A 20,997-nucleotide genomic window follows, 5' to 3' on the forward strand; every position below is an offset into this window, starting at 1 on the left:
TCTTTAATACCCATCACCAGGCTAACCCATCCCCCCACCCCCTCCCCTCTAGAACCCTCAGTTTGTTTCTCAGAGTCCATAGTCTCTCATGGTTTGTCTCCCCCTCTGATTCCCGCCCCCCTTTATTTTTCCCTTCCTACTATCTTCTTTTTTTTTTTAAACACATAATGTATTATTTGTTTCAGAGGTACAGGTCTGTGATTCAACAGTCTTACACAATTCACAGCACTCACCATAGCACATACCCTCCCCAATATCTATCACCCAGCCACCCCATCCCTCCTACCCGCCACCACTCCAGCAACTCTCAGTTTGTTTCCTGAGATTAAGAATTCCTCATATCAGTGAGGTCGTATGATACATGTCTTTCTCTGATTGACTTATTTCGCTTAGCATAGTACCCTTTAGTTCTATCCACATTGTTGCAAATGGCAAGATTTCTTTTTTTTTTTTTGATGGCTGCATAATATTCCATTGTATATATATACCACAACTTCTTTATCCATTCATCTGTTGATGGACATCTGTGCTCTTTCCATAGTTTAGTTGTTGTGGACATTGCTGCTATAAACATTGGGGTGCATGTACCCCTTTGGATCACAACATTTGTATCTTTGGGGTAAATACCCAGTAGTGCAATTGCTGGGTCATAGGGTAGCTCTATTTTCAACTTTTTGAGGAACCTCCATTGTGTTTTCCAGAGTGGCTGCACGAGCTTGCATTCCCACCAATAGTGTAGGAGGGTTCCCCTTTCTCCACATCCTCGCCAACATCTGTCATTTCCTGACTTGTTAATTTTAGCCATTCTGACGGGTGTGAGGTGGTATCTCATTGAGGTTTTGATTTGGATTTCCCTGATGCTGAGTGATGTTGAGCACTTTTTCATATGTCTGTTGGCCATTTGGATGTCTTCTTTGGAAAAATGTCTGTTCATGTCTTCTGCCCATTTCTTGATTGGATTATATGTTCTTTGGGTGTTGAGTTTGATAAGTTCTTTATAGATTTTGGATACTAGCCCTTTAACTGATATGTCATTTGCAAATATGTTCTCCCATTCTGTCAGTTGTCTTTGGTTTTGTTGACTGTATCCTTTGCTGTGCAAAAGCTTTTTATCTTGATGAAGTCCCCAAAAAAGTTCATTTTTGCCCTTGCTTCCCTTGCCTTTGGCGATGTTTCTAGGAAGAGTTGTTGTGGCTGAGGTCAAAGAGGTTGCTGCTTGTGTTCTTCTCAAGGATTTTGATGGATTCCTGTCTCACATTTAGGTCTTTCAACCATTTTGAGTCTATTTTTGTGTGTGGTGTAAGGAAATGGTCCAGTTTCATTCTTCTGCATGTGGCTGTCCAATTATCCCAACACCATTTGTTGAAGAGACTGTCTTTTTTCCATTGGACATTCTTTCCTGCTTTGTCGAAGATTAGTTGACCATAGAGTTGAGGGTTCATTTCTGGGCTCTCTATTCTGTTCCATTGATCTATGTGTCTGTTTTTGTGCCAGTACCATACTGTCTTGATGATGACAGCTTTGTAATAGAGCTTGAAGTCTGGAATTGTGATGCCACCAGCTTTGCTTTTCTTTTTCAACATTCCTCTGGCTATTGGGGGTCTTTGCTGGTTCCATACAAGTTTTAGGATTATTTGTTCCATTTCTTTGAAAAAAGTGGATGGTATTTTGATAAGGATTGCATTAAATGTGTAGATTGCTCTAGATAGCATTGATATTTTCACAATATTTGTTCTTCCAATCCATGAGCATGGAACATTTTTCCATTTCTTTGTGTCTTCCTCAATTTCTTTCATGAGTATGCTATAGTTTTCTGAGTACAGATTCTTTGCCTCTTTGGTTAGATTTATTCCTATGTATCTTATGGTTTTGGGTGCAATTGTAAATGGGATCGACTCCTTAATTTCTCTTTCTTCTGTCTCATTGTTGGTGTATGAAAATGCAACTGATTTCTGTGCATTGATTGTATATCCTGCCACTTGACTGAATTTCTGTATGAGTTCTAGCAGTTTTGGGGTGGAGTTGTTTGGGTTTTCCCCATAAAGTATCATATCATCTGCAAAGAGTGAGAGTTTGACTTCTTCTTTGCCGATTCAGATGCCTTTTATTTCCTTTTGTTGTCTGATTGCTGTGGCTAGGACTTCCAGTAGTATGTTGAATAGCAGTGGTGATAGTGGACATCCCTGCCATGTTCCTGACCTTAGGGGAAAAGTTTTCAGTTTTCCCCATTGAGAATGATATTCACTGTGGCTTTTCCATAGATGGCTTTTATGATATTGAGGTATGTACCCTCTATCCCTACACTCTGAAGAGTTTTAATCAAGAAAAGATGCTGTACTTTTTCAAATGCTTTTCTGCATCTATTGAGAGGATCATATGGTTCTTGTTCTTTCTTTTATTAATGTATTGTATCGCATTGATTGATTTACAGATGTTGAATCAACCTCGCAGCCCAGGAATAAATCCCACGTGGTCGTGGTGAATAATCCTTTTAATGTACTGTTGGATCCTATTGGCTAGTATTTTGGTGAGAATTTTTGCATCGATGTTCATCAAAGATATTGGTCTGTAATTCTCCTTTTTGATGGGGTCTTTGTCTGGTATGGGAATCAAGGTAATGCTGACCTCATAAAATAAGTTTGGAAGTTTTCTTTCCATTTCTATTTTTTGGAACAGTTCCAGAAGAATAGGTATTAACTCTTCTTTAAATGTTTGGTAGTATTCCCCTGGGAAGCCATCTGGCCCTGGGCTCTTGTTTGTTGGGAGATTTTTGATTACTGCTTCAATTTCCTTAGTGGTTATGGGTCTGATCAGGTTTTCTATTTCTTTCTAGTTCAGTTTTGGTAGTTTATACATCTTTAGGAATGCATCCATTTCTTCCAGATTATCTAATTTGCTGGCATATAGTTGCTCATAATATGTTCTTATAATTGTTTCTATTTCTTTGGTGTTGGTTGTGATCTCGTCCCTCTTTCATTCATGATTCTATTCCTTTGGGTCATTTCTCTTTTCTTTGTGATAAGTCTGGCCAGGGGTTTATCCATCTTACTAATTCTTTCAAAGAACCAGCTCCTAGTTTCTTTGATCTGTTCTACTGTTCTTTTGGTTTCTATTTCATTGCTTTCTGCTCTGATCTTTATTATGTCTCTTCTCCTGCTGGGTTTAGGCTTTATTTGCTGTTCTTTCTCCAGCTCCTTTAGATGCAGGGTTAGGTTGTGTATTTGAGACCTTTCTTGTTTCTTGAGAAAGGCTTGTATTGCAATATACTTTCCTCTTAGGACCGCCTTTGCTGCATCCCAAAGATTTTGAACAGTTGTGTTTTCATTTTCATTTGTTTCCATGAATTTTTTAAATTCTTCTTTAATTTCCTGGTTGACCCATTCATTCTTTAGTAGGATGCTCTCTTGCCTCCATTATTTGAGTTCTTTCTGACTTTCCTCTTGTGATTGAGTTCTAGTTTTAAAGCATTGTGGTCCAAAAATATGCAGGGAATGATCCCAATCTTTTGGTACTGGTTGAGACCTGATTTGTGACCTAGGATGTGATCTATTTTGGAGAATGTTCCATGGCACTAGAGAAGAATGTGTATTCTGTTGCTTTGGGATGGAATGTTCTGAATATATCTGTGAAGTTCATTTGGTCCAGTGTGTCATTTAAAGCCTTTATTTCCTTGTTGATCTTTTGCTTAGATGATCTGTCCATTTCAGTGAGGGGGGTGTTAAAGTCCCCTACTATTATTATATTGTTGTTGATGTGTTTCTTTGGTTTTATTATTAATTGGCTTATATAATTGGCTGCTCCCATGTTAGGGGCATTGGTATTTACAATTGTTAGATCTTCTTGTTGGATAGACCCTTTAAGTAGGATATAGTGTCCTTCCTCATCTCTTATTATAGTCTTTGGTTTAAAATCTAATTTGCCTGATATAAGGATTGCCACCTCAGCTTTCTTTTGATGTCCATTAGCATGGTAAATCATTTTCCACCCCCTCACTTTCAATCTGGGGCTGTCGTTGGGTCTAAAATGAGTCTCTTGCAGACAGCATATCGATGGGTCTTGTTTTTTAATCCAATCTGATAGCCTGTGTCTTTTGATTGGGGCATTTAGCCCATTTACATTCAGGGTAACTATTGAAAGATAAGAATTTAGTGCCATTGTATTGCCTGTAAGGTGACTGTTACTGTATATTGTCTCTGTTCCTTTCTGGTCTATGTTACTTTTAGGCTCTTCTTTGCTTAGAGGACCCCTTTCAATATTTCTTGTAGGGCAGATTTGGTGTTTGCAAATTCTTTTAGTTTTTGTTTGTCCTGGAAGCTTTTTATCTCTCCTTCTATTTTTAATGACAGCCTAGCTGGATATAGTATTCTTGGCTGCATATTTTTCTTGTTTAGTGCTCTGAATATATCATGCCAATCCTTTCTGGCCTGCCGGGTCTCTGTGGATAGGTCCGCTGCCAGTCTAAGGTTTCTACTATTGTAGGTTACAGATTTCTTCTCCCGAGCTGCTTTCAGGATTTTCTCTTTGTCTCTGAGACTTGTAAATTTTACTATTAGATGTCAGGGTGTTGACCTATTTTTATTGATTTTGATGGGGGGGGCTTCTCTGTGCCTCCTGGATTTTGATGCCAGTTTCCTTCCCCAAATTAGGGAAATTTTCTGCTATAATTTTCTCCAATATACCTTCTGCCAATATACCTTCTGCCCCTCTCTCTTTTTCTTCTTCTTCTGGGATCCCAATTATTCTAATATTGTTTCATCTTATGGTATCACTTACCTCTCGAATTCTCCCTTTTTGATCCAGTAGTTGTTTATCTCTCTTTTTCTCAGCTTCTTTATTCTCCATCATTTGGTCTTCTATTCACTAATTCTCTCTTCTGACTCATTTATCCTAGCAGTTAGTGCCTCCATTTTTTATTGCACCTATTAATAGCCTTTTTGATTTTGACTTGGTTAGATTTTAGTTCTTTTATTTCTCCAGAAAGGGATTCTCTAATATCTTCCATGCTTTTTTCAAGCCCAGCTAGTATCTTTATAATTGTCATTCTGAACTCTAGTTCCGACATCTTACTAATGTCCATTCTGATTAGGTCCCTGGCAGTCGGGACTGCCTCTTGTTCTTTTTTTGAGGTGAGTTTTCCCGTCTTGTCATTTTGAAGGACATCAGCTTTTAGATAGAGCCAAATCCTTGTTAGTGAGACTCCTTCCACCCCTGATGCACACACGCAAAATAAGGTAAGGTGAATCCTAACAGGACAGGCAAAGGGTTGAATTAAAAGAAGACAACTTTCCCCCTGTTTGTTGGAGTAGGATGAGGGAAGAGTTAGTCAATGCTTTTCCTGGTTCCAGCTGTCACTGTTCTTCCTCTCCTCCTAAGGGAGCAGAGCTTTCAGACTCACGGACCTGATGCCATAAGAGATCTAACTAGCTAGCTTTACACTGAGCAGCAGCAGCTACCTGGGGCCTGACAGAAGTTCTGAGGATTGAATCCTGTAATACAAAAGGAAAAAAATAATGTCAGGTCTGTCCACTAAGTATCCCAATAGATTTTCTTTTTTTTTTTTAATTTCTTTTTTTTTTTTTTTAAAGATTTTATTTATTTATTTGACAGAGAGAGACACAGAGAGAGAGGGAACACAAGCAGGGGGAGTGGGAGAGGGAGAAGCAGGCTTCCCCGCAGAGCAGGGAGCCCGATGCGGGACTCGATCCCAGGACCCTGGGATCATGACCTGAGCCGAAGGCAGACGCCCAACCAACTGAGCCACCCAGGCGCCCCTTTTTGTTTGTTTGTTTTTTAAGTGATCTCTCCATCCAGCATGGAACCTGAACTCATGACCCCAAGATCTAGAGTTGCATGCTCTACTGACTGAGCCAGCCAGGCACCACCACCCCTGCCCCCCCAACCCAGTAGATTTTCTTAAACCTTGGGCCTCCACGGCCTCTCCTGGTGAACTTTCCTTAAAGTCTTTTGTCTTTCTTAGTTGGGGTGCCAAATAGATGGGCAGAGGTGTAGAGGCCAGAGAGATGTTCTATTTTCTTTCCTTCCCAGCAACACTGGGCCTCCCAGGGACATGGTGCTGAGGCATAATGTGCGTGTGTGTTGTTGTGTGCTATGATAGGAAGATTCTGGAGCTCAGAGAAAACTTTCTCCACATACCCCTGGGAATATCATTATCATGCTGGCTTTGTTCTAAACACAACAAAGACCAAGGAAGGATTTCTTATTTCTCCTTAAAATTAAGAAGGCTCCAGAACTTTAAGGCGGTCAAGTCCCGTGTGTATGGAGGTTTTGCTACAAGTCAAAGTCTAACAAGCAGGCGTTCCTATTCACTGGGCCAAATTCACTGAGTGACCTCTGAGGGACCTTGGCTTCAGTTTCTCCCTCCTTCCAGCCCTTCCTCATTCCTGCCTCTCCCCTCTCCAAGGTCAATGCAGACAGGAAAGTCACAGCTGTAATTACATTTTGGGTTCTCTGGAGGTAAGGAATGAACCTGAATAGCTAGCTTCAAAGATACACACACACATACACAATATATATTCATGTATATAAAATTAATGTATACTAGCTTGCATGCCTGTATCCTTAAAGTCGCAGAAATGTCTTTTCCAACTTGCTGTTCTCTTCGATGAGAACAGGATCCTCCCTTCACGCTTGATTCCTCAAGTAAAAAAGAAGGGTGTGCCAATCCAGGGGTACACAAATGCATTTAAACCCAACGGAGCTGGTTCAGTCAACTAGAAACTGCTCCCTTAAGTGACCAACTCAGTGCTTAACTAATCAACTAAAACTGGCAAGAAATTAATCTGGAATTTCCCAAGTACTGGGTGGGGTGTTTTAGATAAGTTTTGAATTGAATCCAAAGTAATATAAGAGTGCATGTTCATATCTAACTAAGAAACTGAACAAAAGCTTTATTAATCTAAAAAAAAATTAGGAAATCCTAATAAACACAATAAGGAAAAGGAATAATAATAATAGGTTTTTAAGAACTGTGTTTGGATGTAGATGAGCTCAGAATGCATATTTGAAGTAGTTTATTTTTATTTCAAGTTGTGGCTTCCCTTCATAGGCTGTGTGAGATCAAAGGTTTGCTTTTTTAAAAATTTTATTTATTTATTTGGGGTGGGGGAGTGAGCACAGGGGAGGGGGAGTGGGGGAGAGGGGGGCGGGGTAGGGGGGTGGAGGAGCAGGGGGACAAGCAGACTCCCTGTAGAACTTGGAGCTTAGCAGGACCCTGAGATCATGACCTGGGCTGAAATCAGAAGTCAGATGCTCAGCCGACTGATCTACCCAGATGCCCCCAGACCAAAAGTTTTTGTGCTTTTTCCCCACCCTATTGTTGGGTCCAAAATTCGACCCTGTCACTATTTGTGTAATTACAAATTATGTGCATTGATAAGTCCAATCAATTTCAAGCCTTATTAGAATAAATCTTAAAAATTTAAAGAGGCTAGAGTTCTATGAGAAATGAGTATACAAGTCCTGGATGTGTTGCTCCTGTGGTCTTGACCTTCCCCTGGCATGGACAATGAGCAGTTAATTCAAGAACAGAAAGTAAAACAATGTCATTTGAAAGAAAACAAAACTCAGGGACTGCGAATTTTCACAGGATCTGTGTTGGGAAACCGCCCCCTGTTGGTTTCCCTGAAGAGTGCACTAGATAGGACAGAGACACATGAGGGCTCTTTTTGCTGGTTTTCTCAGCAAAAAGCCAGCCTTCTTCAACCTCCAAAGTGAGGAGAATTGTGATCTTAGAGCTTCCCTCTTGCTACTGTGGGCAGCCGTCTCAGGAAGGAGATGCCAAAGTTGTTCGCCTGGAAAATGTCACAATACCAGGACCATGTATTCGGTGGAGATGTTATATAGACATTAACTTTGTCCATAAATGTCTCTTCTAACTTCCCTCACCCTCCTTTCATGCCAGGAGATGGAGTGAGAAAGGGAAGGGAGCATGAGCTGCAGTCTAAGGGAGTTAGTTCCAGTCAGAGCATTGCTGTTGTCAAGCTGTGGGTCCTTGGACAAGTCATTCAGCTTTCTGAGCCTGAGATTCCAGCTTGCCCACATCTCCATCACCTCCAAGTGGTAATAAAGACCAAATGAGGCATGGGGGTGCTTTGTTTATGCAAACATGAAGTATTGCTGTTAGTACCTGCTTAAGAAGAGTAAGAATGCATGGAAACATCATTTTCTCATTCAAAGGACTGAGGATTGGAGAGTAAAAAGAATCACCCTAGGTTTCCGTCTGTTTCCACTTTTGAGGTCCTGGGAGGCATTCTGATCTAAAAAGAATGCAAATACTGTCACTGTGGTTTTTGCAGGTTACGCATCAGCTCTATGCTTCTATTACATTATCAGCAAAATGAGGAATGGTGTGGATGCAAGAAATGCATTACATCTCTAAAGTTCTTCACAGAGACTAGAGTTGCAAGAAGCACTCATTATTTAAGCATAAGTGGTATCAGCGAAGAGCTGAAGTGAATTAATCCTCTTATTATTATAATAAGGAGCAAATTTCAAGGTAAGTAATGAAAATAATTATCATAAAGGTAACAGAATTTTTACAATTTGTTGCAATTTCTAGTCCAAAGAATGTTGGGGACCTGATTTGATGTGGAGAGGACATATATTTTCTTGGACACTATTGTAGAATGGCACAATGCAACATCCTTTAGCTCATGTTACCCTGGGCAACACCATCAAAGGAGGATCATTTTTCATGAATAAGTAAATAAGTAAGTTTTTAAAAAAATCAATCTTCTAGAGGGATTTGTAAAATTCTTTGATATTTAAGCCTGTACCTTGTGGAAACTTTTATTGTGTTATCATCTTTACCCATTTCCTCTTCTTTAGTTGAATTTACCTGATTCTTTGTGTATTTTTACTTCTTTGGTTTTTACTTAGTCTCTTGACACACGATTATACATGATACTGGAGCAGTTCTCCAACATCGTTTTCATTAATTTCATGAAATTCTACATCTTTTTTTTAAAGATTTTAATTATTTATTTGAGAGAGAGACAGAGAGTGAAAGAGAGCACAGGTGGGGAGGAGAGGGAGAAACAGGCTTCCCGCGGAGCAGGGAGCCTGATACGGGACTCGATCCCAGAACCTTGAGATCATGACCTGAGCCAAAGGCAGACACCCAGGCACCCCGAAATTCTACATCGTTTGCAAGAATTGCAACTTCACTTTGCCACCTAATTCCTTTGTGTTGTCAGATGTTTATAATACTCTACCATCAGTAAGAGACAGACCAAAAAATTTTGACTGGTTGATCAGGAATATTCATTCAAGCCAAGCTGGGAAAGTTGTGTGAAAGGGGAACAATTTTGTAAGTATTCAGTTCATCAAAGAATACTTTCATGTAATGACAAACTTCCTTCCTGTAAAACTGTGTCTTAAAGGAATTTGGGTAATGAAAACCCAGATTGTGCCTGATAATGCTTCTTCCAATAGAGAATTCTTTTCTGTGTTTGTTGATTGAGCCATAATGGATTTAGGCTAACCCATATTTACTGTCATATAAAGGAATAGCATTTGTTTGTCAGTTCCCAGTCTGAGTTTAGGAATGCTAATTTTGGAAAATAATTTTACATTTTATTAAAAACTGTCGATAGCTTAATGTCAAACAAAACTAAAAAGTGATAACTTACTGTGCTTATTGTTTCTACAGTAAAGACTATACTTTTTCTCATATAAAATGCTGGTAATTCAATCAAAAGCACAACTAACAGAATGAAAGATTGGGAGAAGATATTCATAATACATATATTCAACGAAGGACTTATATCCAGGTTTAAAACTTAATTTTAAAAAATGAGCAAGTGTTAAAAAAAAAAAAGAGCAAGTGTTTAATAGGCATTTCACTAAAGAGTGTATCCAAATAACTAAGAGACAGGACACCTGGGTGGCTCAGTCAGTTAAATGTCTGCCTTCAGCTCAGGTCATGATCCCAGGATCCCTGGATCGAACCCCGCATCAGGCTCCCTGCTCCATGGGGAGTCTGCTTCTCCCTCTGCCTGCAGCTCCCCCTGCTTACAGGTGTTGGTGTAGATGTGGAGCAACTGGAACTCTCATAAATTGCTGATAAGAGTATAAATTGTATAGGGGCGCATGGGTGGCTCAGTTGGCTGGGCATCTGCCTTCGGCTGGGGTTTTGATCCCAGGGTCCTGGGATCGAGCCCCGAATTGGGCTCCTTGCTCAGCGGGGAGCCTGCTTCTCCTTCTCCCTCTGCTGCTCCCCCTGCTTATGCTCACTCACTCTCTCTCTCAAATGAGCAAATAAAATCTTAAAAAAAAAAAAAGAGTATAAATTGTATAACCTCTTTAGAGTACAGCTTGACAGTATCTACTGAAGCTGAGCACATGTATACTCTATGACCCAGCAATTGTACTTTTGAGTATATGCCCAACAGAAATAAGTGCTCTGTTCACCAACAAGACAAGTACAAGAATGTTTATACCTTCTTTATTAATAGCCTCAAACTGGAAAGAACTCAATACAGTAGAATGGATAAATAAATCATTGTCACTTCTATTGGAATACTACATAGAAATGAAAATGAACTACTGAGATATGTACCAATGTGGTAAGTCATAATGTATGATTTATACAAAGTTCAAAAACAGATGAAACCAATCAATGGTGATAGAGATGAAGACAATAGTCATCCTGGGTAGGGGCCAGTATTGAGAGGGAGATTACACAAGTGAACCTTCTGGGGTATTGGAAATGTTTTATATTTTTATATGGGTGGTGGTGTACATGGGTATATGTAAAAATTAAATAAGTTATACATGTATACATATATATTATACATATATAATTTATATATTACTATACCTGTAATATTTAACTATATATAATACAGGAAAAAGGCTAGCATTGAGTGAAAATTCTGTTGCTAAGGAACCTGTACCTTTAAATGCAAACATTTTCAAATCTTAACAATGTAGCATATTTCACTAGGGACAGAAAAACCTAAAAATATTATCTTTTTATAAAAAAAGACTGGATGGGGCACCTGGATGGCTCAGTTGGTTAAGCCTTTGACTCTTGGTTTTAGCTCAGGTCATGGTCTTAGGTTGGTGAGATAGAGCCCCAAGTCAGGTTCCACACTAAGCAGGGAGTCTACTTGAGATTCTCTCTCCCTCTCCCTCTGCTTCTCCCCCCATCTCTCTCTCTCAAATAAATAAATAAATCTTAAAAAAAAATACTGGAAAGACATTTAATAAGAGGTTAATTTTTTATGGGATTGTTGGTTGTCTTTATTGTCTCCTTTATACTTTTCAATATTTTTTCAATTTTCTATGATGAGCCTGCCTTAATTTATAATCAGATAAAAATATGCAAATAATTTTTAAAGTATGTGCTAAAATGTCAACTAAAAGTAGTATCTCATTTAATTTCAATTCATTGAGTTATTAACATTAAATAGTTTTCCTCTGTGTATTTTTTTAATAAAAGAGAATTGAAAATTATGTATCTTTGGGCTAATACTCTTCTGGGTAATAGACATTGAAGGTACATATTTTTTTGTTTCTTTTTCTTTTTTTTTTAAGATTTTATTTATTTATTTGAGAGAGAACAGGAGTGGGGGGAGGAGCAGAGGGAGAAAGAAAAGCAGACTCCGCACTGAGTGGGGAGCCAGATGCAGGGCTCAATCCCAGGATTCCAGAATCATGACCTGAGCCAAAGATAGACGCTTAACTGGCTGAGTCACCCAGGTGCCCCTATTTTTTCTTTTATTAAAGCCATATGCAAGGTTGTGTCTTGCTTGTTTTATCTGAAAGCAGTAGAGCCTGGTGTGAAGCATGTGGGTTCACATCTGACCACCTGGTGCATAGACTCAGCTCTACTGTCTTCTGATCCATGACTACAGGCAACTGACTTACCTACTCTAAGTTTGTTTCCTCTGATTTGGAGGTGATAATAGCAGCCATATCAAAAGGGGAGGTGTTGTAAAAAAATATAAGTACTTTTCATTATTGTCACTGCTAGGATATATGATTAAATTGTTTTTGCTCTATATCTCTGGGGGTCTGGTAATAGTGTTAGAAAATTTTGAAGGATATTTTACTTTAAAAATTATTTAGTTGCAGAGTTCTCAAAAGTTGAATAGCATAGCTTTAACCAACTGGTCTACCAATCCACAGTGGAAATCAGCAGTTATCTGTGTTATGTAATCCTCATAACAACTCCGTGAAGTAGGCAGAGTAGTACCACCATTTTATGCAAGTGGACATACACTGAGGCCCAAAGAGGCAAAATGAGCCCCTGGAAGACAAGAGTCCAGGTTACAGCAGGTCTTCCGACTCCTGCTCTATCACATCACACTAGCCACAGCATACACAGGGCAATTTCTTTCTGGTTGACTTTAACCTTTGATTCCTACAGGCTTCTCTGATTTCTCCTTTGATCTGAGCTGGGTCCATCACCCCACTGCACTCTCCCACGCTCTTCCCATCAACCAAACTGTTGACCAGTGAACTTCCCCACTTAAACCCCTGCACTGGCTCACAGTGGCTCTTTGCCAGTGCCTGCCTGCCATCCTTCAAAGCTAAAATCACACTCTATCCTTCATAAAATATTCCCTCATTTTTTTTCATGCAGTACTCTGTTTAATTTTAGCCTCTTTGAATCCTGATCATCTTTTGTTTTTTTCTCTTACTCAGCACTTGTAATGCTGTTCTGAATTTCAATTGTTTGGGTATTTGTTCTCCCCTCCACTTCCATTATTTATCTTAAAAACTCTCATAGTACCCAGCATCATGGCTCAAAAAGGAAAATGCCTTTGAACGGATGGGTAAGTGAGTTGATGGTGTAGCAGGCAAATAGGTACACATTTTAATATGTGCTTTATGAAACAAGCTTGGGGCACAAGTCATAACACACAAAAACACCTCCCTTTGTTGGGATATTTGAATGTAGTGAGGGACTTGCAGATTCTATTTGCATTTCATTCATGAAAATTTTTTTGAGATATTAAAAATAGGATTCTTGCTCAGTTGTCCTTGGATCTGACCTCATTAATATACTGGAAATGAATTTGTTCTCCTTTGCGGGAGAACTCTTACAGGCCACAGAATGGGGCACTCAGAAAATTCCCTGAATGTCAAACAGTTCAGAGGGCTGGGGTCAGAGATCCTTGGCCGCAGATACAAAGCCAAACTTTCCCCAGGTGGGTCAGCATGCTCCTGCCCAGGGCAACATCATATTCAACTGATTTGTTTAACAGACTTTTCAATATGAATGAGATTGATAGAAAAACCCTCTTAGATATGGCACAATTATATTATCTAATGCAAAATGTGGTCCTAGAAATTAGGTGAATTATGCGTTTCAATTTTTACACATTTAAATTTTTTAATGTCTCCCTTTCTGACCTATGAGTTTCATATGGCTCAAGATAGACTTGAAGTACTTTATACAGTATATTTTATCTGTTAATAAATATTGAACCGAATGTGCACAGTAAAAAATATAAAAATAAATTTATTTTGAGCCAAAGAATCTGTGCTTTTAAAAAATAAATTTGATGTTTAGAAGTTTCGAATTAAAAAAAAAACAAAACAGAAGGCTTTAGCTGTTTTTGGATCATGAGCCACCTTTTAGCTCCAGAAATTCTCAGTAACACCAAGGGTAAGCGGGTGTGAATTTTGCCAACAGGGAAGTGTATTGGGAATTTCCAGAACATTATCAGAGATGAGCATGTCAGCGGCTTGGAGAAGAACCAGATGAAACAAATAACAACTGGCTGGTTCATCTCAGATTACTTGCTGGGAAAAGTTGTGTATTAGTCTGAGTTCGCTAGAGAAACAAAGCCAATAGGAGATATATAGATATATAGGTGGATAGATGGATTCATTTTAAGAAATTGGCTCATGGCTCACACAGATACGGAGGCTGAGGACTCCCAACATCTGCAGTCAGCAAGCAGACACCTAGGCGGGTCGCTGGTAGTTTCAGTCCAAGTTCAAAGGCAGAGAAGACAAAACATCCCAGCTTGAAGACAGTTCAAGATGAGGGGAGTTCCTTCTTATTAACAGAAGGGGCTGAATTTCTGTTCTATTTTGGTCTTCAATTGATCGAAGGAATCCCACCCACATTGGAGAAGGTAATCTGCTTTACTCAGGTTGCTAATTCAAATGTTAATTTCATTCAAAACACCCTCACTGCCTGGCTCGGAATAACGTTTGACCGGAATAACGTTTGACCAAATAAATACACGGGCACTTCATGACCCAGTCAAGCTGACACATAAAATTACCATCACAAATTGTTTTCACAGGATTTTCCCCACTGCCCAAAACAATCAAGGCGGCTCTCAAAGTTGGAGCTTAGGGTCAGAAGACTCACCTCCTCTGGGGTAGAGTGACATGATGACAGAGCTCAGACTTTGGAGATAAATTGGTCTGGATTGAAATCCCCACATCTCAGCCACTTTTTAGCTATGTGCTCTTGGACAAGCTGATTAACCTCTCAATTTCCTCACCCACAAAGCACAAAATATCACAGATTATTAGGGGAAATATTTGTGATGGGATTGTCACATACATAAGCATTTAGTACATCATACCTATCATCATTAGTGCTTCCCTCAGGATTTATATATCAGTGTTCCAAAAAATAACTATTCTGCACTTAGTACTTTAGGTAACATAGAAAATAGCGTGTAGATGGAAGATAAATCAGAGTACTTGAATGTAGTATTTTTGAAGGTATGTTCAGTGCTTTTTTTTTTTAAATCACCAAAATGTGTCCGCAACTTTAAACTTGAAAATCAAACCAGATCATGATATTAATTCTTTATATACTCCACATTCCTCTATAATGTGCTTTGATTTTGAAACATCCTGAATCTTCACTGAGTCTCCAATGTGCCAAATTTGGCAAGGCAAGCCAAGGGCGTATCTTGGTCAGCGTCCGCAGTTAGCAGAGTGTTCCCTCTTGTTTACTGCACTCTCCCCATTAGGTCATGCCCATTTGGAGACTGAGAAACACATGGTGTTGCGACCACTAACAGTGCATTTTAATTTGACTGTGTAGTGCTTCCTGTGCTGTTTGGGGCACAAACTCATTGTGGCCCAGTGAAAAGAACAAATACTGACCGTGAGGGCAGACGAACACTGTCTGTCCCATTGACTTGGGATCCCACTCCCCCGCAGCAAAGCTGGAAAAAAGAATCCAGGCTTAATTATAATTGACCTGGCTATAGACTCGACCCTAGAGACGAATCTCGAATCTTGAAGATAGCAGTGGTGGAACAGGGCTGACCTGAGTGGAGCTGTGAAGCAGTGAGTGTTGTCTGTCGGTGACCCTCATTTTCTGTTTTCACACTATTTTCCTCCTCTGCAGGCCAACTTTCATTAAATGCAGTGCCTGGCTGAGAGGTGTATGTCCTACAACTTGGGGTTCAATGCCCTTCTCCATCACTCATTACTTGGTACCCATCAGCATCTCGGTTACTTGCCCGTAAAATCAGGACAATAAAAATGACTTCTCAAGTTGAGTGAGGACTCAATAAGATAACATCTGTAAAAAAAATGCTTTGGTAAACCTTGGATTGTTATAAACATTGTTAGGTACTTTTTTAAAGGATTTTATTTATTGAGAGAAAGAGAGAGAGAGCGTGCACAAGTGGAAGGAGGGGTAGAGGGAGAGAGAGAATCTCAAGCAGACTCTGCAATAAGCATGAAGCCCACGACCCTGAGATCATGACCTGAGCTGAAACCAAGAGTCCGGCACTTAACTGACTGAGCCACCCAGGCACCCAACACTGTTAGTTATTTTTATAATTAGATCAATACCACTAACTTTTCCATTGCCCTCACAGGATTCTAGAGGGCCCTGGAGGGTGTCTTGTTCGCCACTGATCCCCAAGGAGTGATGCTGTGCCGGGCATTGAGGAGGGATGCAACAACATTCATTAAATGAATGAATGAACGTGTGTACGAATGACAGCCCATGGGGGAAGTGGGTATTTTGAGATCCAGTATTGAGCTGAATGCATCTTCCGTGCATCCCTTTTCTGCCTCGACAGTCCTCATTGGCCACAGAAGGGGAGCAGGGTCCTCTTTTTTGACTGACCAATAAACTGACAATTTATGTGAAGTATTCACCCTTATACATGTTGTAGTTTATGAGGTCTTTTTTCTGCCCACCATAAGCCAAAAAAAAAAAGTGCTCAGAAGTAGGCAGAAAAAAAATCATTCAATCCTAAAACTCATACTTAAAAGGAAAGGCTAGTAGTATATTTTTACTTAGTTATTATGCCTATGAATTTTGAGCCAGGATAACCACTAGGCCTGGATATTGAAACAGAGTGGCACCTATTATTTCTGCTAAGTGCCGCCCTACATTAAATGTCACTCCTATTTTTTTTTTAAGCATAATTATTTCAGATAACCAAGGGCTAAAATTAGCCTGTGTGAAATAAACATGAAAAACCCCTACCTCCCTGTTAAATCTCAGGCTACAAAAGCACTGGGGGTGGGGCCCAACCTAGGTACTCTGTGTGCTGAGTATCTTCTGTTTCCAGATCCACCTTCCACCTTTCTCTAACCTGCTGTGGGCCCACAGAGTCAGCCCAATATGGACTACACACACAGGGTCCCTCACTTCCAGTTCAGCAGAATGGAGGACAGAAGGAAAATAAAGTTTGGGGTATTTATTTCCCTGGTTTCTTCTCTAATGACTCAGCAAAGGACACAGTGGATGCTAGGCTTTCGTCACATAGCTCCCCTTTCTTAGAATGGGGATTACGTCCTCCTTTTTGTTAGCAGGTCCAGATGAAATAACAGCTCCTTGTTGCTACTGGCCCCCGAGGGTGCACTGTCTGCTGGTAATCCCCACCCACATCTTTGTATAGAGTGCCTTTGTTAAATGCTTCTCAAATGAACCATGTGAAGCATGCCCTATCCTGCCAGGACCCTGACGGATATACTTCCTGTGCAGAGAGACTATAATGCATCTGTTAGTCGGCCTTTGTGTCTTAGATCCTTAAATATTAGCAAAAGCCTGGATGAGGGGGCAGCTGGGTGGCTCAGTCAGTTGAGCATCTACCTTTGGCTCAGGTCATGATCTCAGTGTCCTGGGATCAAGCCCCATGCTCAGCGGGAGTCTGCCTCTCCTTCTCCATCTGCTCCCCCCACCCCCCGCTCATGCTCTCTCTTGTTCTCTCTCCCTCTCTCAAGAGAATAAATAAAATCTTTTTTTTTTTTTAAAGATTTTATTTATTCATTTGAGACACAGAGATACAGAGAGAGAGAGAGAGAGAGAGCATGAGCAGGGAGAGAGGCAGAGGGAGAGGGGGAAGCAGGCTCCCCACTGAGCAGGGAGCCGATGTGGGGCTTGATCCCAGGACGCCGGGATCATGACCTGAGCTGAAGGCAGACGCTCAACCATCTGAGCCACCCAGGCACCCCGAGAATAAATAAAATCTTAAAAAAAAAAAAAAAAAGCCTGGCTGGGCATCATCTTCTATTCATTTCTCTGAGCAATTCACTAACTACTATCATTTTTATGGCTCCAAGTAATTTCATAAATATTTATATGCCTTCTTTCCGCTGGTCCTGTTTGTGAGGTGGGTGAGCATCAGTAGCATCAACACATGACACAAGGGCTCTTGCTGCATTCAGCATCAACAGAAGCAGTGTCACCTGGGACCTTATAAAAATGTAAATTATCGGGCCCAGTCCCAGACCTACTGAATCAGAAATTTGGGGAGTGAGGCCAGCAATCTGTGCAGCTATTTGTGTTCTAACAAGCCTTCCAGAGGATTCTAGTACATGCTGAAGTTTGAAAACCACCAGTGTAACATATGGTTACCTATGCATTTTAATGTAAAGAACCCGATCCTGTTCTACCCCATCCTCCACTCCACTGGAAAGGACTTTCATTTTTCCAGTTCAGTGGTCTTCTCAGACTGGAGTATGCTAATGCACCAGAATGACCGGTGCAGGAAGCTTCCAGATCCCAATGCCCAGATCCCACACTGGATTCAGTGAGTCAGAATTTCAAGTTGGAGAACCCCTGATCCCTCCATCAGCTCAAAATGGCAAGAACCACACCTGGAATAGACAGAACAAACCTGAAGGAAGAATGTACATCATCTGGATGTGGTAAGCTCTAAGGAACCAGAATTGCCTTTGGACCTGACTTTAGCTTGTTGTGGAGGAGAAGGTTTCCTACTGTGTACAGCTGGATCATGTTCATGGCAACTTTGGATGCAGACAAGAGTCAAATGTCTGACTTGGGTTTTGAAGGTGGCTGCCCTCCCATTCCTCTCTTTCTCATAGACTCTACTCCCATCCACAGCTCCTGCCAAATGGGCATACCATACAGTTATCCCAGACCACAGATGATTGCATCCAATCAAAATCATTGGCTGGCTAGCCACTAACCAGACTCCTTCTCTCAAAAATGGGCACTAAGGCCTAGCTACTCAAAGAGTGGTCTTCGAACCAGCAGCACCAAACTATCACCTGGGCTTCTCTGGACCCACCTAGACCTACTGAGTTAGAATCTGCATCCTAACAAGATCCCCAGGTGATTCACATGCAGACTGATATTTGGAAGCTCTGGTTAAAGAGACATAAACATCTTAGAGACTCAGGAGTGGATACCTCAACCCTATCCAGAATTGGTGGTCGTTATTTAAATTGAGAGAGTGAGAGAGAGCACGAGTGGGGGGAGGGGAGGAGCAGAGGGAGAAGCAGACCCCCCGCTGAGCAGGGAGCCAGACGCAGGGCTCCATCACAGGACCCCGGGATCATGACCTGAGGTGAAGGCAGACACTTAACTGACTGAGCCACCCAGGCACCCCAGTGGTCAGTTTTGATCAGACAAAATTATGATGGATTCTTAAAGAATTTAAGAAACCCTGTCTGCTGAGAGCGGGTGGCTATTTGGGAAAATAAGAAGAAAGAAGTAGATATTAGACACATGGAGAAACAGAGAAAGTAGCTGAGTTCTTGAATTTTCTATATTAGGCTCCCTGACAGCAGGCTTTCTTTCATTTTTTGATCTTGGATGTCCAGGAGATTTCTGGTTGTATCATTTACAATAAACTTCTCTTTTTACTTTATCTAGCTTGAATGAGTGTCTGTTTCTGGCAACAGATAACTTGCAAAGAGATAAAATCGCAACTAAAAAAAAATTAAAACATATTTGGAGTCATTTATAGGTTATATTGTATAGGGTATAATTTATGAGTAAATTACCTTTAAAATTTTTTAAAATAATGATCATTATAAAAATTCCAAAGTTTCAGAGAGAAGCAAAATAGAAAAAAGATCTTTCTTCCCCTAAGAGCCTTCTTCCTATTCCCTAGAGGTAAACAGTTAGCAGTGTCTCGTATAACCTTTAATAATTTTTTTGATGTACCTATAACCACCCCTGTTTTTACCCTTGGCACCGATTAAAGAAAAGAAAGCTGGCTCTCGGTCCCATATTGAACTCTAGTTGGAAGAGGCGAGTCCAATCCCAAAGTGGAGGACCATGATCCAAAGGAACGAGAGCAGTTAAGATAACTGTTTATGGGTGGTTTGAGCTTTGAAACTACAGATGATAGTTCAAGAAAACATTTTGAAAAATGACGCATACTTACAGATGGTGCAATGATGAGAGACCCTTCCTCCAAAAAAATGTTCCAGGGGTTTTGGTTTTGTGATTTACTCTTGTGTTGAAGAGGTAGATGCAACAATGTGTGTCAGACCACACAGGGTTGGTGGGCGTGTAGCGGAACCAAAGAGAGCTGTTTCTAGAGAGGATTCTGTAAAGCCCGGTGCCCATCTCATGGTGAAGAACATTTTTGTCGGTGGTATTAAAGAAGATACAGAAGAATATAATTTGAGAGACTACTTTGAAAAGTATGGCACAATTAAAACCATAGAAGTTATGGAAGACAGGCAGAGAGGAAAAAAGAGAGGATTTACTTTTGTAACTTTTTTAAAAAAGATTTTATTTATTTGACAGAGAGAGAGCACGAGCAGGGGGAGGGGCAGAGGGAGAGGGAGAAGCAGACTCCCCACTGAGCAGGGAGCCCGATGTGGGACCCGATCCCAGGGCCCTGGGATCATGACCTGAGTGGAAGACAGACGCTTAACTGACTGAGCCACCCCGGTGTCCTGTTTTTGTAACTTTTGATGATCATGATACAGTTGATAAAATTGTTGTTCAGAAACACCACACTATTAATGGGCATAACTGTGAAGTGGAAAAGGCCCTTTCTGAACAAGAAATGCTGTCTGCTGGGTCACAAAGACGGGGTGGATCGGGCAACTTGATGGGTCTTGCAGGAAACTCCAGGGGAAGGGGGGCTCTGGTGGAGGTGGTGGCAGCAGAGGTGGATATGCAGGCGGTGAGGGAGGATATAAGGGATTTGGAGGTGATGGTGGCAACTGTGGTGGTGGGAATCATAAGGATTTTGGGAATTATAGTGGACAACAGCAGGCAAATTGTGGACCCCCGAAGCGGGGGGCAGTTTTGGTGGAAGAAGCTCAGGCAGTCCCTGTGGTGCTGGTTATGGATCTGGTGGTGAAGTGGTGGCTACCGCAGCAGAAGGTTCTAAAAAAAACTCAGAATAAAGGGGCTACGGTTCTTAGGAGCAGAGAGAGCGAGGAGTTGTCAGGACAGCTGCAGGTTACTTTGAGACAGTCATCCCAAATGCATTAAAGGAACTCTAAAAATCAGCCACAGAAGGAACGACGATCCATAGTCAGAAAAGTTACTGCAGCTTGAACAGGAACCCCTTCTTAGTCGAGGTCATAGCCGCACTTCGCAAACAGTGCAGCTATTGATTAAAGCAATGTGGTGTCAATTACATGTACATTCCTGAGGTCTTTTAGTGCTGTAACTGTTTCTTTTTCTTTTCATCACATCTGATATATTGCCCTGTAAATTGTGGTGGTGGTACCAGAAATTAAAAATTAAGGAATTTTTAACTTTTCTGAAAGAAAGAAAGAAAGAAAGAAAGAAAGAAAGAAAGAAAGAAAGAA

General features: G+C 40.7%; 1 long non-coding RNA gene and 1 pseudogene across 1 annotated transcript; both read left to right on the plus strand.

Annotated features, from left to right (window-relative positions):
* Positions 1 to 7,033: 7,033 nt before the first annotated feature.
* Positions 7,034 to 10,624, plus strand: LOC118006419. The gene is made up of 3 exons (XR_004678069.1): positions 7,034 to 7,083; positions 8,316 to 8,515; positions 10,476 to 10,624. It is a non-coding gene; the product is annotated as an uncharacterized LOC118006419 (long non-coding RNA).
* A 7,429-nt stretch (positions 10,625 to 18,053) lies between these two features.
* On the plus strand, positions 18,054 to 20,897 carry LOC117999564 (annotated as a pseudogene).
* The last annotated feature ends 100 nt before the right edge of the window (positions 20,898 to 20,997 follow it).

This window comes from Mirounga leonina, unplaced genomic scaffold (genome assembly GCF_011800145.1).
Source record: "Mirounga leonina isolate KUSES-001 unplaced genomic scaffold, KU_Mleo_1.0 Mir_115, whole genome shotgun sequence".
NCBI lineage: Eukaryota > Metazoa > Chordata > Mammalia > Carnivora > Phocidae > Mirounga > Mirounga leonina.